At 38.2% G+C, this 7088-nt stretch overlaps 1 long non-coding RNA gene across 1 annotated transcript in view; it reads left to right on the plus strand.

Moving 5' to 3' along the window:
- LOC110271759 overlaps positions 3867-7088 on the plus strand; it is a 9715-nt gene continuing 6493 nt past the window's right edge. The window contains exon 1 of the long non-coding RNA XR_002362398.1: positions 3867-3982. This is a non-coding gene — a long non-coding RNA (uncharacterized LOC110271759). The remainder of the gene's footprint in view (positions 3983-7088) is intronic.

A 7088-nucleotide genomic window follows, 5' to 3' on the forward strand; every position in this document is an offset into this window, starting at 1 on the left:
TTTGATTGTTGGATTGTTTGGGCCTAGGGCCGTGGTTGAAATGAGATGAACCGATGGTTGATTTCGGTTTTATATTTCTGATTTGGAATAAAATATGAAAGCCTATTTTGTTTCAGTATAGATAAACCGTTTTGAAAGGCTTTTGAGTTTTTGAGAATTGAATGGTTCCTCTTTCAGAAAAGATTTCCGACTTTACTTCTATTGTAAACCGTTGTTTTTGAAAAGAGGCATAAGACGGTTATGAATCACTGGTGCGGTTATCTTCACGTATCCTATTACAGTAATTCCCAAAAACCCTCTACTGAGAACCCTTTCGAGGATGATGTTCTCACCCCCCCCTACATTTTTCCCCTTTCAGGATATGGGCGCAGAAGTTACGAAGAGCTTATTTAATTGTTGTGATGCTCTGTATTGTTTTAGCTATGGTTTATTGTACCCTCACCTTTATCTTGATATAATCTGTAAGAGGGATAGGAATTGTATTGGATTATGGTTGTAATATTACTTATATATATGTATGTATATATATGGATGTACTCTTTATGAGTTTTGTAAGTTGTATGGTATTTATGGATGTATGATATCGGATGAAAGTATTTTTGGATCGGTATTGCAATTTAAAGTTTTAAACAGGCTCATATTTTAGTATTAAATAATATAAAGTCGTCGTAATGTCCGAACTATCAGAGTCGCGCAGCCGGAAGTGTGAGCTTTGGTAGTTAGGGTGTTACATTATGGTATCAGAGCAGTCCTTCCTGTAGAGCCTGAGGAATGGACCGACTATGCTTTAGTTGCATACTCTGAGTGTTTGTCATGTATTAGGTCTTGTCGAATGACGAGAATTAGCTTCTGAAAAGTAGTTTGACTTTTTCAACTCTATTCCTCTATCCATATGCATTCTTGTTTGACCTTAAGTGCATATGCTGGTTTAAGATCCTTGTTGCATCTATCTTCCTCTGTTTGAGTTCTTCTTGATTCAAGTATTCTTTGATATAGCCTTGAACTTGTCTTAATGTGCTGTGACTTTTAACTCCGGGTTCTGATTCCATTTTTTGAGAAATTGTTAATTCAGTTTTTCTCTTACTGGACAGTGATCACAGCCAATTTTGAGATTTTATAAATTGCTGTTGATTAGATATATACTTTTCTATATCTGAAACTTTGAAATTATTTATGCAGTTTAACAACTATTTCTTTCTAATACCTTGCCTGTACTTTTACTGGTTTACGCAATTGCACTTACCTTAAAAGTAAATTTGACTTTCTAGTAATTTTACTATAGTTCCAATGGACATCTTTATTTAATTGTGTATTTGGATATTTTCCGAAATTCTGGAAAAAAAAAGGGGATTTCTCGCTTTTGTCCCGGTTGAGTTTTGTTTGATAAACTTTACTTAATTCATTTTTATTTGAGTTTGATTTAGCATACCACCTGAGTTATGCCATTGTTGTTCTTTTGAAAATTTTGAACTCATAGCTTTCTTCCTATGAACGGACTAAATTCTCTATAAAATCTTCCATCTCCATGAATGTCATGTTTGACCTTGTTTTTTTAACTGATCTTCTGCATCTTGTGAATATTGCCATTGATCTTGGTTTTTCCTTTTTGTGAATCTCATTCGTATATGAGTAAGTTTGATTCGTTTCAAATTAGTACATCGTTTATTCTCTCATTATCTCTGCAAGAGTTTTTAGTCAAAGATTTATCCTTGAGAAATTACTAATGGTTGAGTTGTCTTTTCCTATGACTTTTGTATTCTTTTGGATCAATTGAAAGCTTGTTTGATGACTCATGCCTAGTAAATCTTGTTTGGACTACTTTGGTTTAAGATCCTTTCTTGCAAGGCTTGACTCATTTTTAGTACATCTTAAACTTCTTGAATGTTCTTCTGAGATGGTGATTTCAAGAAACACTTTTGGAGTCTTGTTTTGAACTTTCAAAGGAATTTTGAATTCTCTTTGGAAGAATACTAGATGGAATTTATTTCTGTTGTTTGATTGAGATTGAAACCATTGTCCAATTTTGACGAAATTAATTTAAAGTTGGCATGCGCCATTTTAAATGAGGTTTTGGAAAGCTTCCTTGTTTAGTGGAAACTGGTTTGTTCTAATGCACCACTTATTTCCTTTACCAAATTGTAAGCAAATTTTTATCTCGGAATTTCTTTTCTAAAAAGAGTTTGACTTCCTCTTTCACCCTTGCTATGAATGTTATACACGCTTGTTTGAATATGAACTTTGGGAATTTTTGAACAAGCATTTGATTCTCTTCCGAGTTTTATGATTGCTTTTGGTTAGGTTGTGCACCTAACTATCTTTCTAAAATGTTTGAGGAAATATTTTAGCTATTAGTCAAACTTGTGTGCATTTTGTTTTAGAACTCTACAAAGTCTACTTCAACGTGAATTTGCATTAAAGCAAAGACACGGTTATGCTTTTGTTACTCTCTTGAAGGATATTGTTACTTAACCTTCTATTTCAGACTGCGAAGTGGTTTTTTTTCCGCAAGTTTTCAATTCTTTTATGAACAATGTATTTGGAAGTATTTTTTAATCATGCTCTTAAGTTCTGTGAGTTTTGTCTTGGGTTTGAAATATTCTCTTCTGTAAACCTCATGCTTTCTCGACTCAGCTTGAGTTTGTTTCAAATTGATGCACTGGTTTTCTTCTTATTGATCCTATTGAGCTTCTTTGATCTAAGGGTTATCTTTGAAGTTATCAATTGAATTGTGTCTAGCAAACTTCATTGCTCGAACATCCTTGTTATTCTGGAACTGGATACATTCTCTCAACTCTTTGAGTATTATCCTTGACATTTGACTCTCCTCTTTAAATCTTGTATCCTTCTGAGTAGACTCGAGAATTGTTTTGATATCACGTGCGACTTGTAGACGTATACGTAACGCGATACGTTAGTTCTTTAAGACGTGATATGTGTATATGAAAGGTGAAGCGGTAGGTGTGTAATGTTATGATGAGTTGTGTGTGTTTTGTCCCTTGCAAACGAGCTTGCGGGTGTTAGGCTTATGATTGGCTATGAGGTTGAAAAGTGCCTGATGAGGTTAGAAAGTTGAAGCCTTGAGGTTGATATGAGATTAGTGTGTGGATGTTAAGCACGTTGTTTTAACCCCATCCTGTTTTATAGCCTTTGATGCTTTGCCCTACTATCACATGATTGATCCATGTTATCTTTTGCATCGAGCCTACCTTGTAATGTTTGCTTTGCAATCACACTCCTATCTTTGCACCATTGTGCATATGACGATCAAAGTATTTGAAAATCGTATATATATGATTATATTTTGAGATATTTTTACTTCTTCCTTAAATGTGTTCAAGGGTGAACTGTTATGGAATTTCTTTCATTTTGTATCAATTTTCGAGGGCGAAAATTTTTATAAGGTGGGTAGAATGTAAGACCCAGAATCTTTGAAAAGTCTTATTATGATCAAGTCTCAAATCCTACAATTATTTATAGCCTTAAATTCAGAGATTATTTTATTAAAGATAATTAAGGCAAGTTTTGATTTATTGGATTTGAGATAAGTTATGATTATTATCCAATTTTATAATTATTGGATTATTTTCTATATTTAACGTATAAGGTTGATAGTTATGAAATAATAAGGATTTTATAAAATTTGGATTAGATAAGTAATATTTTAAATATTACTACTGCTATTTTGAAAAAGAGAGAAATTAATTATATTATTTCTAATTATTTTGATTTGGGCATTTTATTGAAAATAATTTGTGAAATTGATGAGCAAATAGTATTTTCTATGTACAAATAGTGTTGAATTTAATTTGGGTTTCAATTACTATATTATCCCCAATTTTATGTAAAATTACTATAATGCCCCTAACCCTAATTTTGCTAAACCCATTCCCTTCCATCCTTCCTCCACGCTGCGCAGCCCAACCCCTTTCCTCACTGCCTTTGCTGCGCAGCAGCAACAACAACGACACACACAGTTTCCTTTGTTCTCCAAGAAAGAAAGAAACAAAGAGAAAGAGAGATTTGAGGGAGAAGGAAATGAGATCTGAACGACAAAAGGAGAGGTCGCGAAACAGGGAGAGATGGACCCACGCCCTGCCATCGACCCACGCGTCGCCGCCGCGCCACCGTCCATGTGCCGCCGTCGTTTGGTCCATCCATGAGCTGCTGTCAGAACCGTGCGAGGAGGAGCGTCGCCGCCATTAACGTCACGAAGGAAGAAGCCCAGAGGGGAGAGAGACACCGCGCGACTCTGAGGGAGGAGGACGCGGCCAGTGACGCGAGGAGCGCGACCCACCGCGTCGGAACCCTTTTCGCGTTGCCAGCGTCTCCAGTCGCGCCGTCGCCAGTCTGGGTTGCTCTGCCGCCGTGAATCTCCTCGCTGTTGGGGTCTCACCGTCGCCGTCCCTGTTGTGGCTGGTGTCGTCACTGAAGACCCACCATTGCTGGAGAAAGGAAGAGAGTCAGAGGAGGAGAGCCACGCCGGAGAAGAACTACCGCGGAGCTGTCCCTGCCGCTGCGCCCAGCAGCTGTCGGGAGCCTTGTCGCCGTTCATGGGGTGTGCCGGTAAGCTCATGCCGTCGGAAAACCTCGCTGCCATCACCGAAAAAGCCACTGCCGGTAAGGGTCTTGTCACGAAGGGCTGTATTTATTGATAAATTGGCTGGTTCTGAATTGAACCGTGAGCCGGATGGCTGAGATGGATGGTGATCCATGGTTGAGTATAAATGCATGTATGCAATTGAATGAATTGTGAACTTAAGCCGGATAGCTGAGATGAATGTTGTATGCGAGTATGCTTGTGTTTTCTCTCTGGTTGTAAGGGTGACAGGGCACCGACCTCTAATGGCGACAGGGCGCAGATACCCTCTAATGGCGACAGGGCGCAGATACCCTCTAATGGCGACAGGGCGCAGATACCCTCTAATGATAATAAAGCGCAACAGAGAGACTGTGTCCGGGTTAGCTACCGGATACGTCGGGTTGGCTTGGTAACCGACAGATGATATCATCAGCCACTAGGGACAGGCATGCATCATATGCATTTGTGTGACATTGGTTGGGTGTGCATATTATACTTGGTTTGCCTATGTGATTAATTGCTAACTGTTCTACTTGTAATAACTGTTTGTTTGTGCTTGAACTTCCTATTTGTGTTTGCTACTGGGATTCTGTTGGACTGTGGTGATTGGTTGATTGTTGGATTGTTTGGGCCTAGGGCCGTGGTTGGAATGAGATGAACCGATGGTTGATTTCGGTTTTATATTTCTGATTTAGAATAAAATATGAAAGCCTATTTTGTTTCAGTATAGATAAACCGTTTTGAAAGGCTTTTGAGTTTTTGAGAATTGAATGGTTCCTCTTTCTGAAAAGATTTCCGACTTTACTTCTATTGTAAACCGTTGTTTTTGAAAAGAGGCATAAGACGGTTATGAATCACTGGTGCGGTTTATACGCGCGAACGCGCGGGTTGAAAAATATCCAAACGGCGCGCAAGCGTCAGCCACGCGTACGCGTGGGTGCTCTTGCGCTCAGGCACAAAACTGGCACGACCCTGGCACAACTCTCTGGAAAATAGATGGGCATTTGGTACAGCGCATCGACGCGCCCGCGCACACCACGCGCACGCGTGGATGGTGCTTTCTGGAAGAACGGCGCGCACGCGCCAGGTGCGCCTACGCGCCTAGGGTCGTTCTGCTAAAAATTTTCTAAGTTAAAAGCTGCAGAATTTACAGATTCAACCCCCAATCTTCCGACGGACATAACTCTCTCATTTTAAATTGTTTTTCACCCGTCCTTCGAACGACATGGACATCCCGGATCCAATTTCATTTCTAAACAGATTTGGCAGAAAACAGAGATCCGTAGTCCAGGTTATGTCCCGTCCCCAATTTCAGCGCCCAACACCCCTTCTTTAGGACAAAATGAGCTGAAATGCTCATAACTAATGTTTATATATGTTGGGTCTTGGGCCCACTTAGGCCCGGTTCACTTATTTTTGCCCATTGACCCAATTTTGGGCCAAAACCTTTAAGATTAGCGCTCTAAATTGCACTTTAAATATTTCTACCTTCCCTAATTATAGTTCCTCATTTATTAATCTTATTTACCCATAATCAATTTCCTCAGCTGTAGTACCAGACAGATCTCAGCCGGTACTGTCGGTCAAAATTTCACTGCGCGCTTTTACGCAGAAAACTATGTTTTCCGACTCGAAAAAATTCACTGAATCCAAATATCATATTTGAATTATCAAATTCCAATTGCCAAATCTTCCAACCATATTCGCTCTTATTTAACTTATTATTTAATTAATTTCGGTTAGACCGGGTATTACAAAATTCAATCATTTCAAATTTTATACATATTAATAATATAAAAAATAAAATACTAATGCTATAAATTATTAAATTAACTAACTAGTTTGGTGGTTGTTCATTTATTGTAAGTCATTACATAAGGGAGGTTATGAGTTCAACTTTCATTTTCTTCACTATATACTTAATTTTTATAAAATATGTGTTATATATGAGGTGCGGATGGGGTAGGATAGGGTACACCTTAAACCCGTACCCTGTCCTATCTGCAGGCATACCCGGACCGTACCCTATTCTACTCGCAACAGTTTGGGTAGCCTACCCTACCCGAACGAATTAGACCAGATTGGATATCCGCGAGTAAGATATGAATTGCCAGCCCTACACATTACTGATGGAGAACAAAGGAAGTACAAGTTATATGGATTACTAAAGAGGAAAGCATTAAAGTTGTGTGTATCATAAAAAAGAAAGAGTATGGAATGTGAAGATCACCAAAGCAATCAGTCACTACAATAATAAGCATTATCTCATCCTATCAGAGATGCAAATTAATTAAAGTTACAAACGCAAACACTTTCATCATTGCTTTGCTTATTAATTCAACTCTTCCATTGCTTCACGCCTAGCTAGATTCAAGGGAAAATCAGAGAGTTCTCAATTATTCTTTGTCTCATCAAACTCCAATACAGATATAACGTTAGATCCAACTCTAGATTGACATTGAATTCTGAAACTATGTTATAATATTTTTTTCAAAAATTTAATCGTATA

The sequence above is a fragment of the Arachis ipaensis genome, chromosome B01, assembly GCF_000816755.2.
Source record: "Arachis ipaensis cultivar K30076 chromosome B01, Araip1.1, whole genome shotgun sequence".
In the NCBI taxonomy this organism is placed as follows: domain Eukaryota; kingdom Viridiplantae; phylum Streptophyta; class Magnoliopsida; order Fabales; family Fabaceae; genus Arachis; species Arachis ipaensis.